The 19,351-nt window shown below is 36.9% G+C and overlaps 1 pseudogene; it reads left to right on the top strand.

The window, feature by feature from the left end:
* LOC110271965 (uncharacterized) overlaps positions 1–7,968 on the top strand; it is a 42,428-nt pseudogene extending 34,460 nt beyond the window's left edge.
* The last annotated feature ends 11,383 nt before the right edge of the window (positions 7,969–19,351 follow it).

Genomic DNA, 19,351 nt, shown 5'->3' with positions numbered 1-19,351 from the left:
GAAGGCTTATTGTGAAGCTGTGGAAACATAGAAAGAGTTTGTTCAAGAGTCGAGTTGTTGTTAGGATTTATTTTTCCCTCGCCTTGTTAGTTGGAGTTTTATTCAGAGGGTTGGTCTTAGTAATTGATTTTGTATATATTATTATAATGAATTATTAATATTAAGTATGTGAATATGTGTTATTTGTTCTTGACGGAAAAGTTTTAACTTTTTAGTAAAACAATCGATAGATTAATGCATAAAGACTCAATATAAAATAGATAATAAAAGAATTAGATTAGTAACGCCTTACTTTTGGTACGATCATGACGTATTGAAAGTTGAGTCGTTACAGATTGATTCTTTTAGGCCAAGAAAGTCAGCATTGGCTTCTTTACATTCGGGGAACAAAAAACTTGTCCCTTAGATATACAAGAGAGCTTAAGCTGGCCACTCAGAGGGGAGATAAGTGTTCATCACTTTTGAGCAAAATAGAGAAAGTACTTCGTGTTATTGCAGATGCCGAGTCTACCAAAAAGGTACAACTTCAAATATTCTTTTGGAGTAATCAGTTTATACTAGATTCTAAAGATTGTATTCAGCTGTTGATGCATCATTTGCTACCAGATATTTGAAGCTATGCATATTGGGGCCAATGTAATTAAAGAAAATAAGATTAGTGTGGAAGAGGTTGATCTCTGTTTTACGAGATCTCCAAGAGAGCATTGATTCACAAAAGAAAGTGAAAAATATGCTAGGTATATTTTTCATATCTTCTGTAGCAATCATTTAAATTGTGCCTTTCAATTTTCTTTAATGATGAGTTTTGTAATAGATATAGAACCCAAGGATTTTCAAGATTTTTGTAATGTTAAGTCCAATGTCTATTTTTTAACATTCGTGTTTTTATTGGTTGTTACTTTGTGCCAACTGCAGAACAAACTCCATCTTACACGAATATCGAAGATGAAGATATCCAAGACGAATTGGAGAAGCTAGAGTTGGCTATTGAGAAGGAGGCTCTAGTGTAACACCCTTACTACCAGAATGTTATGCTTCTGATTGCGTCACTTTAGTAGCGAGAAAACTATAACAACATCCATATATTTGATAATATAATAGGAGCCTTTAATTCGAAACCGAACAGACTTTTCTTTGAAAAATCAGAAATTCTTTTTATTTCTTTTCACCAACAAACATACTTACAAACCAATCACAACACTGCATATATACATACATACATACATACATATATACACGCACACCTAATAATAAGAGTCTTTATACAAGTAATTTGCAAACAGTGCATATCATTATAAATCTCGGCTCCTATCCCTCTTTATAAAAATATAATAATAATGGAGAAGGAAAACTAATAGCTAAACTAATACAACCATATTGCATAACTAAAAGTACAATAAGCTCTTTATAAGCCTCTTCGTTCGTTTTCTGAAAAGATAAAGTTGTAGGGGGTGAGAACCTAACCACATGATTTCATGAGAGGAGTTGCAAAATTGTCATAAAAGGAGATATATATATATATAAAATCAAAGTTTGTTCACAGCAGTGATTTATGTTTGCCTTATGAATCCTTTTCTCTTATTCAAATTATTTTATTCTCAATCCCGTTCAATTCTTATTCATTAATTTACCAAATCTCAATCTCTATTTCAAAATCATACGAATATTCTTTTAAAACCAAAATCATCGATCACGTCACCACAAGTCAATATTTATATCAGTTTCCACCGACTTACCAATTCACGGCCTCTGACCCAAAACATAACCAAATCACGGCCTCTGACCCAACATATAATCAAATCACGGCCTATGACTCAAAATATAATTAGATAATAGCCTTCGCCTCAACATATAATCAATTAACACTCAAACCACCGTAATTCTAAGTTCAAACACAACTAAGAGCAATTACGCCAAGTTTGGCAATTAGCAGATAAACAGAAGTATTCATATAGGCAAACCAAATACAATATGCACACCCAAACAATGTCACATAGATACATATTATGCATGCTTGTCCTATTGACCATGAGCTCACATGTCGGTTATTATGCCAAACCCGACACAAAATCTACTTGGCGTCTCATGGATCAGTCTCTCGATGCACATCCCCAGGAGGAAAAATCAATAAGTCATGATACCAGTATCTCAACAGAGAGTGTCATCTCAACTTCTTCTGGAGGTACAAATCATGCCAAGAAAACAGAGAATACCGTCTCATTTCAATAAAGAGTGCCATCTCACCTTTCATCCGAGAGAATGTGGGTGATATGCATCGACGTCCTCGTACCACACTACATCCATGGAGTGGATCACATCACATCGCATCCACGGAGTGGATCACATCACACCGCATCCACAGAGTGCGTTAAAATGATTATCAATTCAACACACAAATGGGATAATACCCAGACCTTACCAATCCAGACATTTAGGCCACAATCAATCAAACTTAAATTCACAATCAAAATCGAACCATAAGTCTTTAAACTCATATTCATCACGATTCAAAATCATACTTGGCCCATTCACTTTCAAAAATAAAACGTATTCAGTTCACATCTCGCCAAGAATCACTTCCATATCTCATTTAATCTAAAATTCACGGTCCGGTTTGCAAACCATTTAGAAACTCAATTCATCGAATTTTTCTACACTCATTTCAGAGTTTAAAAATCAATTATCAAACATCATATGGTTTTACAGGGATCACAAGCTTGTCGAGAAAGCTAAACGGTTAAAAACAGAGTTTTTTCAAGAAAATAGGATGTCTGCTACAAAATTTCTAGGTTTCAGTTTTAAAGCCCAGTTTTCAAACCTTCATAACTTTGTTTCAAAAATTCATTTTTCGTCCATTCTTCGAACATCATAAACTCGTTATACTCAGTTTTAATTTAAATCAAGTTTCACAAATTTTTGAGATTTGAGGACCAAGTTATGATCTATCAAATTTAGTCAAAAATCACTTTTTACCCAAAAGCTCAGCATATTCAAAATGAACCTTTTTCCAAATTCATTCTTTTAAAAACAAGTTAAATATTCATTTCATCCTTTCCAAAATCCCATTTTTCATACATCATACCATTCAAAACACTTTTTTTCTAAAAAGAACATTTTTCTTCAAAACCAATGCCACCTTCCATAACATCTTCCGAAACCTCTAAAGCAACTTCACTTAAAACCATTTTCTTTTTTATAAAACTCCTTTTCATTCAACCAAAATCATCAAACTAACTTCAAAACCATTTTAAATTTAAGCCTCTTTCAAAAGACTCAAAAATAATTTATTCTTAAATCAATCACTTAATTAAGTCCAAACTAATAAAAATTTCATCAGCACTTCCCCTAAAACTCGGACTTTATTACCCTTCAAGGGTTCCATCCAAACCACTTTTCTCAATCCTTTTGAACAGTTTCAAAACCAAACAATTTCTCAATATAAACGTATAGATCAGATTTCTAATACAAAATCATTTCTCCATATATATATATATATATATCAGATTTCCAACAGAAAACCATTTCTCAATATAATATATAAATTAAATTTCCATCATAAAACCATTTCTCAATATAAATATATAAATCAAATTTCCATCACAAAACCATTTCTCAATATAAATATATAAATCAGATTATCAAACTTTCGTTAACTATCACAACGCCAACTCAATTAATCAAGAATTCAATCAAGTAAACAATCATATTCATCCAAAATAACTCGGTCAATCCATAATACTCACATAATCACCAAAAATGTATTACACACATCAATATCAATCTACAACAATTCCATAATATAAAATATATTTTAAAAAAAAAAGTCCCTACCTTAAATAGTCGAAACCCATAAAACCAAACACATCTAAGAACTTCTTTTCTCTTGGCCTGAAATCAGCGGCATCAAATCTGACTATTTTCTGCAACAGCAACAGCCACAAACACACCATACAACAACAGTAACTCAATTCTGAGATATTAACATCGTGTAAAACTCAATAATATATAATGAAACAACGACTATAGAGGTTCAGAATAAGGAACAACTTACTGTAATTACGAATAAGTGAAAGAATGGAGTAGCGGTAGCTCCAGCGACAACGCAGCAGCTTGGTGTTGCATGCAACAACCATTAAAATCAGCATGCAAGAACTAAAACTCGACCCTACATTACCAACACCTCAGAATTTCTAACAGATTATAACAGAATACTTATTTTAAGGGTTCCGAAACGAAAACGCTTACTGTAACTGAAGAGGAATAGCTGAACCGAACAGTAGTAGCTTTGGGGAGGTTCCAGCGACAACAGAGCCATACTCGATACCCAGAAACTTTGCCAGTGGCAGTGACAGAGGAACGATTTCTTTCCCACTGTGTTCTCCTCCATGGCAGACCGAATGGCAGCGGCGAAGGAAGCTCCGGCAGTGACGGCAATGTGGCTGGCCATGGTTCTCCCTCTCTCCTCGCGCGTCTTCTCTCTCCTTGCACGTCTTCTCTCTCCTGGCGAACCTCCATTGGTGGTGTTGATGGAACGGCGATGGCAGCCATGGAAGCTCGGCGACGAAGCTGGCAGTGACGGGAGGCACGAACGGCAGTGACGGTGGTGGCGATGCCCACCGGCGTCGTCTTCCTCTTTCCCCTTTCTTCCTCGGTTCCCCCCTTATCTCTTTCCTTTTCTTTCTTTTTTTCTTTTTTTCTTTTTCTTTTTCTTTTTCTTTTCTGACGCAGGGGGTTGACAGCTAGAGTTTGGTGAGGTGAGGGTGTGTTGTGTTAGATTTTAGGGTAGTGTAAATTAGAGTTTGTTTTGGTAACTTTGGTAAAGTAAGTATTTCAATAAAAATTAAGGGGTAGAGTAATAATTTAAAACCAAATTAAATACAAACTAATTATCTTTGAAATGCTATTTAATTATCAACTTGTAAATTATTTTTAAATAAATATTAATTCAATAAAAATTGGAGATAATTAAATTAATTTTTTTTATTCATAAAATAAAGTTAAAAGTCTAAATATTCAAATAAAACATATAAAATTCTCATAATTTAATTTCTAAAAATCAGGGGTCTTACATCTAATTCCTGCAGTCGAAAAGGCATTTGGCACCATAGAAGAAGGAAGAGCAACTACAAAAGTGATAAATTCACATTTTATAATTATTTTTGGCTTGAAAATAGTGGATTTTATTAACTTACTTTGCATTTATTCTTTGAAATTATATGTTTTTGTGAATCTCTTCCCAATTGTGTTTAATTGTAAAAAACATGTTTTTTATGCTTAGAATTGCCAATTTTAATTCACTTTTCTTCCATTTGATGCCTTGATATGTTTGTTTGAGTGATTTAAGATTTTGAAGGCAACGATGGCTTGAAGAAGTGAAAAAAAAAATATGCAAAGTGGAAGAATTCAAGAAATGAAGGATTTGCAAAGTTGTCAATCCTGACATTTTCGTACTAAATTGATCACAACTTGATATAGAGGTCCAAATAAAACGATTCCAGTGGCACTAGAAAGATAACATCTAGGGCTTCAAAATGATATCCATATGTCTATAGTGGACATTAAGTTGAGTGTGCATACGCACACACGCGTCTGAGCACGTGTCTCATTTAATGCAGCACATGATCTACAATTTCTAGCCCATTTTGGACCAAATCCAACTCATTTCTGATGATATTGAACCAAGGATTGAAGAGGGATGAATCAAGTAGTGATAGTTTAGGTTTTTATTATGTTTTAGGACAATTCTAGAGAGAGATTTCTTAGTTTCATTCCTCCTTAGATTTAGGCTTTAATCTTGTTTTAGTTTATTTTTGGTTTAATTACTCTGTTCGTCCCTATAGTTTCACAAATTTTCAATTAGGTCCCTATACTTTTTTTTCTTTTAATTGATTTACTGTACCAATTTTTTTTAATTAGGTCCCTCTTAGCAGTAATTGGCTTAATTTTATAGGGACCCAACTGAAAAAAAAATTGGTGGAGGGATCCAAATAAAAGAAAAAAAAAGTGTAGGGACCCAATTAAAAAAAATTAGTGCAAGAACTCAATTAAAAGGAAAAAAAGTATAGTGACCTAATTAAAAATTTTGTAAAACTATAGGGATCAACAGAGTAATTAAACCTTTACTTTTTTTTTTATATTTCCTTATTCTATCCTCTTAATTCACTTAGCTTTTCTTGTTAATTTTTCTATTTTGCTACTCTTTAGTTTCATGAACTCTTGAGAATTTTGGTTTTCTATTAATATAATTTTGATGTTTTTCATGTTATTGATGCTTATTTGAGTTATCTTTATTGTTTTTCTGAGTTTGATAGTTATAACTTTTATAATTTATGCAATTTAAGATGTTTTGTTTATATGCCCTCAAAGTGTTTGATAAAATATCCTTTTTAGTTATTGAGTAGTTTTTCACACTCTTGTCTTGAGATTGAGGACTTAGGTGACCTTGAGTCATTGATGTCCAATATTGATTGGTTATTTAGGGTTGTTGGTTGATTTTGTTTCCACTAACACTAGTCTTTTATTAAGCTAATTAGTGAGTTGACTAGGATTTGTAGATTAAGATTAATTATATCTATTTGACTTACCCTTGATGTTAGGGTTGACTAAATAGGATTTACTCTTCATAATTTTCATGTTTGTGGTCAATGACTAGGATAGGAAACCTTGACTCTCAACCCTTGCCAAGACCCTTTATAGTATTTGATTTTTCTTTATTTTATTAGTTAATTGTCACTTACTTTCTTGCTATTTAATTTTATTAGGGACCTGTGGATCTGCTGGGGCTCCTCATGCTGGGGCGCTGCCTGCTCGGGTTCTGCCTGCTCAGCCTTTGCTCGTGCATCCTCCTCATGCTCATCCGCCTCCTCCTCAGATGGCTCTGATGGTGTGTCAGGCTCGGAGGGGATGTCAGGGTGTCCCGATCTGATCATCAGCTTTAAATGCTCATAGCATCGCTTACTGCGACGCTCAGTCCGCTCATATCGCTGCTGGTTGTGATGCTCCATCTGATCTAGGCGCTCAAATAGGCAGTGCACAAGGTGGTAAATGGGCTGGGAGGCAGGTGAGGGTGCTGTGGGTGTGGGTGGTGCGGCAGGTGCTAAAGGGGCATCAGAGGATGTGGCTGCATCAGTGGAGGTAGTGAGAGAGGGCGGTCTGTAGCCCAGAGCCACGAACTTCCTGCCATATGGGATGATCTTCCTGTAGTCTGCGGCTGGTGGCTTCTCATCCTTAGGCTCCTAGGGTACCTCAGCTCGGCGGCCCAACTGGGTAATCAAATATGGGAAAGGTAGAGTGCCTCGAACATGGACTTTAGCCATGGAGTGACGGATGAATCGAGGAAGGTACAGGTCCTTGCCTTCTATCACGCACCAGATAAGAGTAATCATGGCAGCTGGCACCTCAGTCTCGCGAGTGCTCGGCATCACATAGTTGCTCAGAATTTGTTGCCATAGCCGAGCCTCATCATTAAGATAAATAATTTTTATGTCTTTTGGGTGCACTGTTGACTTACCCATAACCCATGGGATAGTAGGGTCAATAGCTATGGTGCGCTTCATTGCTTCCCAATCAAAACGCATAAACCTCATATCTTTCTCAGCCTTCTGGTAACCATCTGGTTCATTTGACTTAGGCTGAAAATGGAGGATATCTTCAATTACCTCCTCAGTAACTAAAACTTGTTTTCCTCTGAGCTGGACTGCATCCAGGGTCGTTTTAAAATAGTTGCAGTAAAATTTCCTGACCCAAGATGCATTAACCTCAGTCAAATTCCTCTCCAGAAAGAACAGCCTCTCTATTTTATCTGTTCTGTAGTGTACTGTTGTAATTCAGCTGGAATTCTGAGGGTCTTTTCTAGATATAGGTTCCTTGCAGTTGCAAAGATCGGATACTTCAGTTCACAATATTAATTTGCAAACTTGACTGGATCAGTTGCAGGCACTAACTGATCAGCTTTTTCCTGCGGAGTAAAGTTCTTCTCACGCCCGGAATCATCATGTAGTATATCTAAAATAGTGGTAGATGATTCTCCTCTTTTTCTTTTGCATGTGCCTGCTTTAGCTTTTTCTTTTCCTTTTGGATCTGACATCCTGAAAAGTAGAGGTTCCAGGATACAATTTATTAAACTAAAGTAGGAAAACAGGAAGGCAAATAGTATTCAAGTAATATAAGCATAGATGATTAAAAGAGGAATGAAAGCCAATGCATGAAGTGAGTCAGAATTATATAGGATGTTGGACTGAATGCAAGGTACAGTTCAAAGAAATTAATTCACAACCAAAAACTATGAGATGCAGAATGCTTGTTTGTCAAGAAATAATAATAAACATGCCATGAAAGTGGTTAATAGTCAGTTAAGTTATAAGCCAAAGAAGTAGGTTAGAATTAGTGGCATGGTAATGTAGTTCCTAGAAGTGCAAAAGGTTTAGAAACAAGCATGATCACATTCAAGCATACAATGCAGATTATTAATGATAAATCGTGTGATAAAAGAAGCACAAAAATGAATAAAATCATCAATAATGCGATTTAACTAAGAAGGGAACCAGAAAGAATAGGAATGCTAGCCCATTCGTCCATAAATTGGCTTGGTTGAAACCCATTAGTGCAGAATTCAAAAGTACCAAAGCCAATTCATGAATGGGATTTGAGTGAAACAATTTGCAAAAAAATCGGGCAGCATTCCGGCAGTTAAAGGAACGTTCCTGAAAAAACAAATAGTGGAATCAACAGCCAGATGAATGTTGTGAGTGGCAGATAGCATGAAGAACAAGAAATCAATGAATCAAGAAGCATAAAGCAAGGCGAAGCAGTTGGCGCATAAAGCATATAGCATAAAGCATATAGCAAGAAGCAATGATTCTTAAATGTAGCCAGCTTTCTCTTATGGTAAATCCAGCAATTGATAATGAGCAAAGAATATGCATTCAAAGAATTAATGGTCACTGATAAAATAGCAATGAAAGGTCAATTGTAATTCATATTTGAATTTCATTAAAATCATATATTAAGAATCTAAAATTAAGGAACCAAGTTAGCGCAGGTAAGATCACAACAGCATCAACAAATCAAGTCAGGCTCATATAAACCGCAACATTTGTCAATTATCATGAAGAACAAGGTGATTCACATGATGCAGGTAACATTAAGCAGAACAAAGTAGCTGGTTAATCCCTAAACGCAACCAATTCCTTGGTATGAGTAGGAGAAGTCTCAAGTTCAAAAGTGTCAAGTTCAATAAAACTAAATTTTTCAAAAATTTTGGCAGCATGCCGGCTATAAATTGGACGTTCCCCAGCAACAGAAATTCAGTTCATATGACATTAAAGTAGTACATAAAAGAGTAGCAAATAGCAAGTCATATGAGTTCAGAAAAGAAACAAATTCAATTTGTAGCAAGAAATGCCATTTAGGTGGAATAATGTCAAAACAGCATTTAAACAGTAATGAACAGCATATTAGCAGCATCAACAGCACAGCAATTTCAAAATTGCAAAACAGATAAAGCAAGCAGCAAGAACGGCGCAATTATCAGACCTAAATCCACTAACCATATCCTAACTACCTAACCACCTAAAATCCACTACGAACAGGCATCTCTAACTATCCTAATTCTAACAAAATGTAACTAAGCTAATTAATCTAACTTAACAGAAGTAGAATTTGAGTTTGCAGAGATAGAGGCAGTGAAACCTGGGAGGTGTTGTGACTCTAGAATTGGGAAAAGAAGAAAGAGGGTTGGTATCGTCGGAAGTGGTAACGGCGCGGCGGCTCTACGGCGGCGCAAGGAGGTGCGGTGGTGGCGGACTTGGGGTTGGCAATGGGGCAGGGGTGAGAAGAGGAAGAGAAGGGAGAGAAGAAAAGGAAGTAGGGGGAGGGGGTGATGGTGGTGGCGTGGTCGTCGACGGTGGCGGCGGGGGCTGGTTCGGTCGCGGCGGAGGCAGGGGAGGGATGAGGGAGGAAGAAGTAGGAGAAGAAGAGAAGAGGGAGGGGTGAGGGTGGAGAGCGGTGGCAGTGGTGGTGGGCGGCGCTCTGGGTGCGGCGGTGGTGGTGAGCTCGGCTGTTATGGAGGAAGGGGGAAGGGAGAGTGGAGAGGGAACGTTGGGGAAGGAGGGGGAAAAAAGTGACGTTGGGGCTAGGGTTTCCGCATCAGTGGGGGGTTAGTGAATTCAAATCCACGCGTACGCGTGGATCATGCGTGCGCGTGGATGAGGTAAAATTGAAACGACGCGAAAGCGTCATTGACGCGAACGCGTGAAGAGGGGTAGGTGAAGATGACGCGTACGCGTGAAGCACGCGTATGCGTCGACCAGAATCGTGCTAAACGCACGATTCCAGCGTCGTTTTGGCGCAACTCTCTGTTTCAATTTGGGGGGGGGGCAAAAATTTTTCAGGCGACGCGTGCGCGTCGCCCACGCTTACGCGTGGTGTGAGTAAATGAAAATGACGCGTACGCGTCATTGACGCGCACACGTGGGCCAATTTGTGCCTAACGCACACCAGCCGCACGATTCCAGCCCAACTTTATGGGCGTTGGATATTGACGCTGATTGGGATACGACGCCCACGCGTGGCCTATGCGCACGCGTGGTGTGAGCTGCTTTTTTTTTATCGAATATGCAGAATGCAAGATGCAGATGCTGATGCGGATGTTTTGAATGATTCTAGGGAAAATAAAATAATAAAAAAATAAACTAAAAACAAATAGAACAAAATAAAATTAAGATTGAAAAGGAATGATCATACCACGGTGGGTTGTCTCTCACCTAGCACTTTTAGTTAAAGTCCTTAAGTTGGACATTTGATGAGCTTCTTGTTATGGTAGCTTGTGCTTGAACTCATCCAGAAATCTCCACCAACGTTTGCAATTCCAATAGCCTCCGGGGTCCCAAACTAGGCACGTAAAGCCTTCGAGCAAGTTATAGCAGGTTTTCAGGCTCCATGGGTGTTGATTATCAGAATGAATTCCAGGATCCCAAACTTTACTTTTGTACCCATCTTCACTTTTATCTACATTATTCCAACCGGGCGGTACACAATCTGAATCTCCACTGAGATACCCAAACTTCTTCCGAAACCCATCCAATCGAGCTCTATACCAATCCCTGCACTTCCACTTGGAGTGTGGAACCGTATTGAACTTTGGGTGCCAACTCCTATTACTAACCATCTCCCTCTTACTCTTAAAGCCACAAAGATCTCTAAGCTGGCCATCGGTTTCAAGCAAACCATATTCAAGTGGAAAGGTAAAGATAAAGGCTAATGATTTTACCCACTTGAAGTTTGTATTGGGTGGTAATGGCCTTGGGAGAGGTATTTCCAGTGGTCTTTCAAGCTCCACTCCCTTGTACTCTTCTGTGAATAATTCCACTTCCTTACAAACCTCTTCAACTGCAACCACGTCTTGATCAAAGTCTTTGATTTCTTCCTCATCACTCAAGTCATAAGTTGGAGGTTGAGAAAAATCTACCTCTACATCATCTTCATATTCACTTGAGGAAGATTCTTCAATCTCAAAAAATTCAATTGCGGATGCAAGTTCATCACTAGGAGAGCTTGCTTCATGATGATCATTACCAAGGAAACTTGCTTCCTGATCTGTTCCGTCCAGTTCTTCATAAGATACACACCTTGGGGGTTGTGCACTATCTTCCTTAGCATCAATTGCAAATTTCTGGGCAGAATTCTCCACAACTCTTGATTCCCATGGAGGTTCAGCGTCTCCTAAGTCTTCAACCAATTCTTCTTCCTTGATAATTTCAGCTTCCTCTACTTGTTCCAGTACAAAGTCATGCTCCGTACTGTCAACCGGAGCTTCTAGTGTCTCCTTCATGCTACGTTCTTTATTAGATTCTCTACATGAAGCCATGGGAGTCCCTTGAGTGCCCAAACGTCGGAAAGCTAATTGATTTATCGCTTGCTCTAGTTGATGAAGGGTTGCATGAAATTGATCTACTGTTTCCTTGAGGCGAGCCTGTGATTCTTGGGTCGATGGATATGGACATGGTGCATATGGAAGTGGTGGTTCTTGGGAGTAATTGAATTGGAATTGGGGTGGATAAGGGTTAGGGTCATATGGAGGCGAATGGTTGTAGGTGGCTTGTGAATATGGTGGTTCGAAGCTATGTTGAGGAGGTGGTTCATTGGCATATGATGGGGCTTGTTGGTAACTACAAGGAGGTCCACCATATCTATCATCTTGGTACGCACCTCGGAATGGCTCTTGACCATAGTAATTTGGTGGAGGTAGTTTGTCATGAAGGGGTCCACCATAACTATTGTCTTGGCATGCATTGTAGAATGGTCGTTGTCCATGGTATCTTGGAAGGTGTTGTTGTCGAAAGGGTTGATCAGATCCTCGGGGCTCCTTCCATCTTTGATTGTTTTGACCTTGATGCATGTTTCTATTATAGCTTCCATTCCTTACAACAACGTTGGAACCAAACTTAAAGCCAGAGGGGTGAGAACTCATAGTAGCTAATAAAAGTATAAATTAAAAACAAAAACAAAAATAAAATAACAAGCAACAGAAAATATTTACAATAACCAATAATAAGGCACACAATTGTAATTCCCCGGCAACGGCGCCATTTTGATGATCGGATTTAATGTCAGTAAAGAATTTTCACAATAAATTCCCGTTGTAGGTATAGTTTCTAAACCAACAGAGAATCCTTTCGTACAAAAGTTTTAGTTGTCACTTAAGCAAATCCAATAAAATTTATAACCGAAGTATTTAAACCTCGGGTCGTCTCTCAAGGAATTGCAGGGAGGTGTGATTTATTACTGGTTATGGAAGATTATCTTTTTTTGGGGTTTTTAAATAGCGAACAGGAAAAATAATCTGGCAAGAAAGTAAATTAATTATCATGAAAACTATTGCAAGGTATAAGAACTGGAAATCCCATCCTAGTTATCCTTATCAGGTGTGATGAGAATTGTTTATTGCTCCCACTTAGTTAACCCTTACTAAATAAAGAAAAGTCAAGTGGACTAATCAATTTGATTCCTCAAGTCCTAGTCAACTCCTATGGAAAGACTAGCTTTAGAGGGATCCAAATCAATCAGCAAATTCTAATTTTCAATCAACAGCTGAGTTTGATAACTCAAGTGTCACCAATTACTCAACCAAAGCAAAGGGAAAAAATCTAAATTATTTATATCATAAATAGAAGAAAGCAATCATAAATCTGAAATACCTCGAATTGTATTAAATAGAAAATCAAATTAAACATAGGAATCCATAAACCAATTTGGCAACATAAGTAATCAATAAGAAAAAATAGATAAAGTAGAATACTAAGACAATTAAAAATAGAAAAGAAACTAAATTAAGAAATATTGAACCTGGAATTGAAAATGAATGAACCATAAACTAAGAGAAATCCTAAATCCTAAAACCTAAGAGAGAGGAGAGAGTCTCTCTCTCTAGAAAACTACATATAAAACCTAAAATTGTCAATGTGAATGAATGATTGATCCAATCAATGAATTGATTTCCTCATTCTCCAGCCTCTATTCTGTGTTTCTGGGCTTGGATTTGGGCCGAAAAAGGGCCCAGAAATCGCTAGGGGCGAATTCTGCAACTTTCTGCACGTGGCATCTGTCACGCGTACGCGTAGGTTACGCGTGCGCGTCATTTGGAAGTTTTTCTTGTCACGCGTACGCGTCAGTCACGCGTACGCGTCGCTCGTGCTTTGCGCTAGGCACGCGTCCGCGTCGTCCATGCGCGCGCGTCGTTGCCATTTCCTTCAAAACTTCATTTTGCGCGTTCCTTCTACTTTTGCATGTTTCCTTTCTGTCCTCTAAGCCATTCCTGCCCTATAAAGCCTGAAAATACTCAACACACAGATCACGACATCAAATGGTAATAAAGGATAATTAAAATTAACAGTTTTAAGGTCTAGGAAACATGTTTTCACATATATCACAGAATAAGGAAGGAATTGTAAAACCATACAATTTATATGAATAAGTGGATGAAAAATTGATAAAAACACTCAATTAAACCCAAGATAAATCATAAAATAGTGGTTTATCAAGCAAGGTATCGCTAAGGAGGGATCAGAGGGTGACAGAGAATCAAAAAATTAGAAATGGAGGCTGTGTAAACTGTGTAGTCTTAAAGTGAAAATTATGGTGTTATGCACTTGTGGTTCACTGCTTCGTGTATGTCAAAAGTACCCATATTTTGGGGGACTTCACACATGGCTTTATAACTTATAAGTAGTTAATTTTTTATTTACATGTGTTGACTAGATTCATTTTCGGATAGTTGTACAGTAGTTGTGCATAAATCTTGAATTATATATGTCTCTAAACAAAATAAAACACTTAATTTGTTTTGTATGGCATGCCATTTATTATTCAAAAAGAAACTCGTGTATTTGGAGAAGGTCCAATATTATAAATAAATGCATAAAAAAAAAATATAATATTTCTTGCTTTTTTTTTCTTTATGGGGTTTTCGTTATTATTATGCTCTAAGTTTGTTGCTCTCTATTTTCCTGTGTAGCATATAGTGATAGTATGGCTTTTGATGAAGCTCTGTTTGTGTCTCTTTGATGATGGTGATTATCTATTGAATTAGTATTATTGAGTTTTTCCTTTCATTCCGTTGATACAATTTCTTCCCATTCTATTCATTTTTTCGATACATGGTTTTGACTATGTTTCCTTGACTTGAATAATTTCCATTCAACTTTCTTTGTCATTTTGATTCCTATTTTTTCTTTTCTTTAACATATTGAATGACATGTTGAATAACACTTTAGTGTATTGTCAATGCATGTGTTTTTGACTATTTTTTTCTGAGCCCAATGAATTGATTCATTGAATTTGAGGTTGTATTATCCAAAAGTGCAATTGTGTTCTCCTAATTTTGTTGGGTCTTATTATTCTGATTTGATTACTTAGTTTTCGTTACACTGAAAAATAAATACAAAATTTATTTTTTTTGTATTTTTTTCCTTTTATTCATTTTTTGTTTTATTTAGTAGTGTCATGGTTTTATTGTTTTTTTTCCTTTAACTTGATATGTAAGTTTGTGTATTGTATTTTTTATAGTTATCATAACCGAACCGACAATCAACTCGATCAGACTACTGGATCATTGGGTCACAGTGGATCACAGATTGAACCGGTTAATTCGGTTATAATTAAATAATTATATAAAATTTAATTTCTTTTATAATAAATTTTTTGTACTAAATTAACTTATTTTAATATTTTAATAATTTATTAGTTAATTATATTAATTAAATATATGTTGAAAAAGAGTTAATATTAATAAATATTATATAATTATTAATAAAAAAATGGTATGATTAATAAAAATATTTTTGTTTATCTTTTTTAATTTAGAGATATTTAACAACGTTTAATGTTTTTTAATAATGATGTAAAATTATAAAATAATTAATTTAAGTGAGTAAATATAAAATAAAAAAATCAATTAAATTAAGTATAAAAATTACTCATTAGAATAAAAAGATAAAAGGATATGAAAATTTTAAATTCTGCATAATAAGATGAAGTTATTAATTAAGATATGTCTAATAAGTTATAATATATTTATAAAAAGGCCTCCATAATGTAAAAGAGCATTTTACCCTGGTGGTTGGAAAGGTCTTTTGTGTTTCAGCAGTCCCAGGTTTGAATCCCCCAATTTTTTGTAATCGGTACGTGATGACGTCATTTTGCGAGTTGACCGATCCAGTTTGGTCCGCAATTTATACCGAATTTGACCGGTTCATTTGTTTGTATGGTTTAAAGGTTAGCCTAGACTGGTTAATGGTCCGGTTCACTAAATTTTTTGTCGAATCAGTCGGTTCGTTCCGGATTTGATAACTATGGTATTTTTTCTATTTATCTTTTTTTGCTTTTTTCTTTTGGTGTTTTACACTTAATATTATTATAAATCCTTTGAATTTGAGGTTGTATTATCCAAAAGTACAATTGTGCTCTCCTAATTTTGTTGGATTTTATTATTTTGGTTTGATTACTTAGTTTTTGTTAAATTTTTTTTTATTTCTCTTTGTTGTTCGTTATGGTTTACTATTAAACTTTGTTTTCTTTTTATGTTGTTGGGTTCTATTTGTATCTGATTATTTAGTTTCCTTTATATTTGTTTGTGGTTCTTCTTTGTCAATTTAGGTCTCTTTATATTTGCATCATCATCTTCTTATTCTCTTTCATCGTTTTACCAATAACGGAATCTTTGCTGGCTATCTCGATCACGTTCTTTATCACCTTCAGAGTTCATAGGAAGAATCCCTCGGCGCTTCTGGAGCCTTCGCTGGATTCTGCGTTATGGTGCTTCACATTTTTGTAGGAAGCAGGTTCGTTGTTATTACTACAGTTATGATGATTTTGATTTCTTGGTTGTGGTGCAACAAAAGATTGAATCACACTTCGCGCTTTTGCTTTGATCTCAATCTCTCTCAATTTCAATATCAATCTCGCTCTTGATCGATCTCGATTTTGCTTGATTCTCGATCTCGATCTCGATCTTGATCTTGCTCGATTCTAGATCTCGCTTTTACTCGATCTGGATCTCGCTTTTACTCGATCTGGATCTCGCTCGATTCTTGATCTTGCTCTTGCTTAAACTTCACTTCGCGCTAAGTGAACCGGCACTCCTTTGCTTCTAGAAGCTGGGTACGTTCTCCTTTTATTGCAGAAATAAATGCTTTCATTGCTCCTTTTCTCATTTTGCGTGTGCCTTGTGAATAGTGAATTGTTATAGAAAGAAGACCAACGACTTTTCTGGGACTTTATTGAGGTTTGTCTTAATGCTGATGAGGATGCAGGTGGTTCTCATTCGGTGAAAGATTGTCTTAAGAATATTCTAGAACATGGGCGCCCTCTTTTGAGGGAACCCTTGGCTTCATTCTTTGATTTCTCTCTTATGCTGAGATTAGCATCCCCTAGAGTAGGAATCCCTCTCTTTGTTTTCTCTTAGTGACGATGATAGTTTCTCGGAAAAACTGATGTGTGATATATGTTGTGGATATTCTATTAGTCTTATTTATATTTTTGTTGTTGATTAATTCCTGTCTGGCTTGCTATTCAATAAATGTTTTAAAAAAAATTTCTCCAAAATTATGCTCATGTTCTTTAACGACGAGTCAAGCTCATATATTATTTAATAAAGGGTTAGAGTTGTAAGGACATATGTAGTAACACCTTGCTTTTAGTACGCTCATGAGATGCTAGAAGTTGGGTCGTTACAGAGTACAAGGAAAAACCGATCTCTCAAACCGGCTCCAGAAGGGAGCACAAAACGAGAACCCCAGATTGACATCACGAGAGGTGTAGAAATTGTAGTCGATCCCGAGATTCTGATAGGAGGGCCATGGAGAAAGACACCAGAGAGATTCCGAGCAAATGCAACATGAATGCGTGGTAATGGGAGCAACCCCATTCACCGAGAAAGTCTTGAGAGTAAGGTTACCAAAAGGGTTTGACAAGCCAATCGACATCAAGTACAATGGCCTTTGAGGCCATGATGAACCTGGAAGGAGCGGTCGATGTTGTCCAACACCGAGCCTTTCCGGTAACCCTAGCCAGCTCGGCTATCAAGTGGTTCAACACGCTCCTGAGCGACTCGATATCATGCTTCGGTAACATCTCCTAGATTAGTGAGAATGAATTGGGTTGATTCAAAATTAGTATTTTGTTAGTGAGTTTAGAAGACGGAGACTTAGTTTGGGAAGTACTATGGATGGAATTGTTGAATGAATTTGGAGGAGTACTATATTGATGCTGAATTTGAGAACTTGTGAATTAAGGATGGTTAAAGTGAACTTGGAACTTGGAAAAGATTAATGAACTTATGCTATGAGCAGTGATCAATGAGAATTTCTATTATATACTGTTATGTATTGAGATTGATGAGTCGCTATGCGCCTGACAAAGACGGTGGTTAATCCCGCTTGTCGAGATCGCAGCGCCAGCGTAAGAACGTTGGTTAGTCCCGCTTACGTTGAGATGTGAGGTTTGAGGCAGAGTATCCTGCTCGCATCCTTTCAAGTTGCAAGAGTGGGCCGAGCACTATATTCCTGGATAATGGGCCGAGCACTATATCCCTGGGGTACCAATTATTCGTGACAGAATAGCAACATCCCATGGGGATGTGTCAGATTGACAGTTGAACCAACAAGTGATATCACGACCAATAGGATAGGCATTCATCATGTGCATCTTCTGTGTATTTGCTTGCTTTGCCTATCTGCATATTTTGCCTAAGTGTATAACATGTTTACTTGCTTCCTGAATTACTTGCTATATATGCATATTACCTGTGGTTTACTTGTTTGCAGTTATTTGTGTTTTCTACTGCGATTGGGGAGGCTCGGTAGGCAGTGGCACTGGGATCGTATGGAGGATAGGCTAGTGAAGACTGTGGGACAGCGGTGTTTACAGTTAGTTAGAAAACCCTTAGGATTTAGATAACCCTTTATGGTTTTTACTTAAATGTTTCTAAGTTTGAATCTAATGCTCGATGTCAAGTTCTAGAATTGCCTTTGGCGTCCTAAAACCTTATATCTTATATATTGCTCACTGTTACCATACTGAGAACCTCCGGTTCTCATACCATATGTGTTGTTATTTTTCAGATGCAAGTCGCAACCCACCTCGGTGAGTTTGCGGGATGGTGACAGAGCGGAGGATTCGCTTTTATCCTTGAATTTTGGATTATTTTGATGTAGATTCTCTCACTTTTGTTATTATACTTTGTTGCCTTAGAGGCTTACTTTGAGAGTTAGGATGTTGCTATTTTATTTTAAAAACTCTGTTTTGTCTGTATTAACTAGTCGGTCTAAACTCTACGGGCTGCGGCTAGTATTCTTTTGGATATTATACCTATATCTTTATCTTGTATATCCTATCCGTTGCGTTTGGTTATCGTGTGTCAATGTTTCACGCTTTTGTATCTCTGTTTGAGCTTTATTTCTTTATCGGGCTTCTAGTATTATTATTTCCTTCTATGTATATTATTGTACGAGCTTTAAAACTATCGTGGCCCTTTGTTATCCTTTGCTTTACAGCATGAGTTAAGGCTTAGTGTAATAGGGTGTTACATTTAGTGGTATCAGAGCGGTTCATCCTCGTAAGCCTGAAGGATGGACCGATTGTTCTTCATTGCATACTCTGGGTCGTTTTTCTTTCGTGCTATTTAAGTAATCTGCTTGATATGTATAGCATGCTTGTTTGTGAGTGCCTTTTTGAGATAATTGAAGCACTAAGCTTGAGATATTGAGGCTAATCACCTTGATATCAATCATTTGGTGTAGACAGGACCTTGAACGGCAACTCGCGGACGAGGTCAACCGCGTGTATGGAGAGATAA

This window comes from Arachis ipaensis, chromosome B5 (assembly GCF_059453495.1).
Source record: "Arachis ipaensis isolate K30076 ecotype BB chromosome B5, ASM5945349v1, whole genome shotgun sequence".
NCBI lineage: Eukaryota > Viridiplantae > Streptophyta > Magnoliopsida > Fabales > Fabaceae > Arachis > Arachis ipaensis.
The sequence above is the reverse complement of the archived record's forward strand: the minus strand, read 5'-3'. Positions and strand labels throughout refer to the sequence as shown.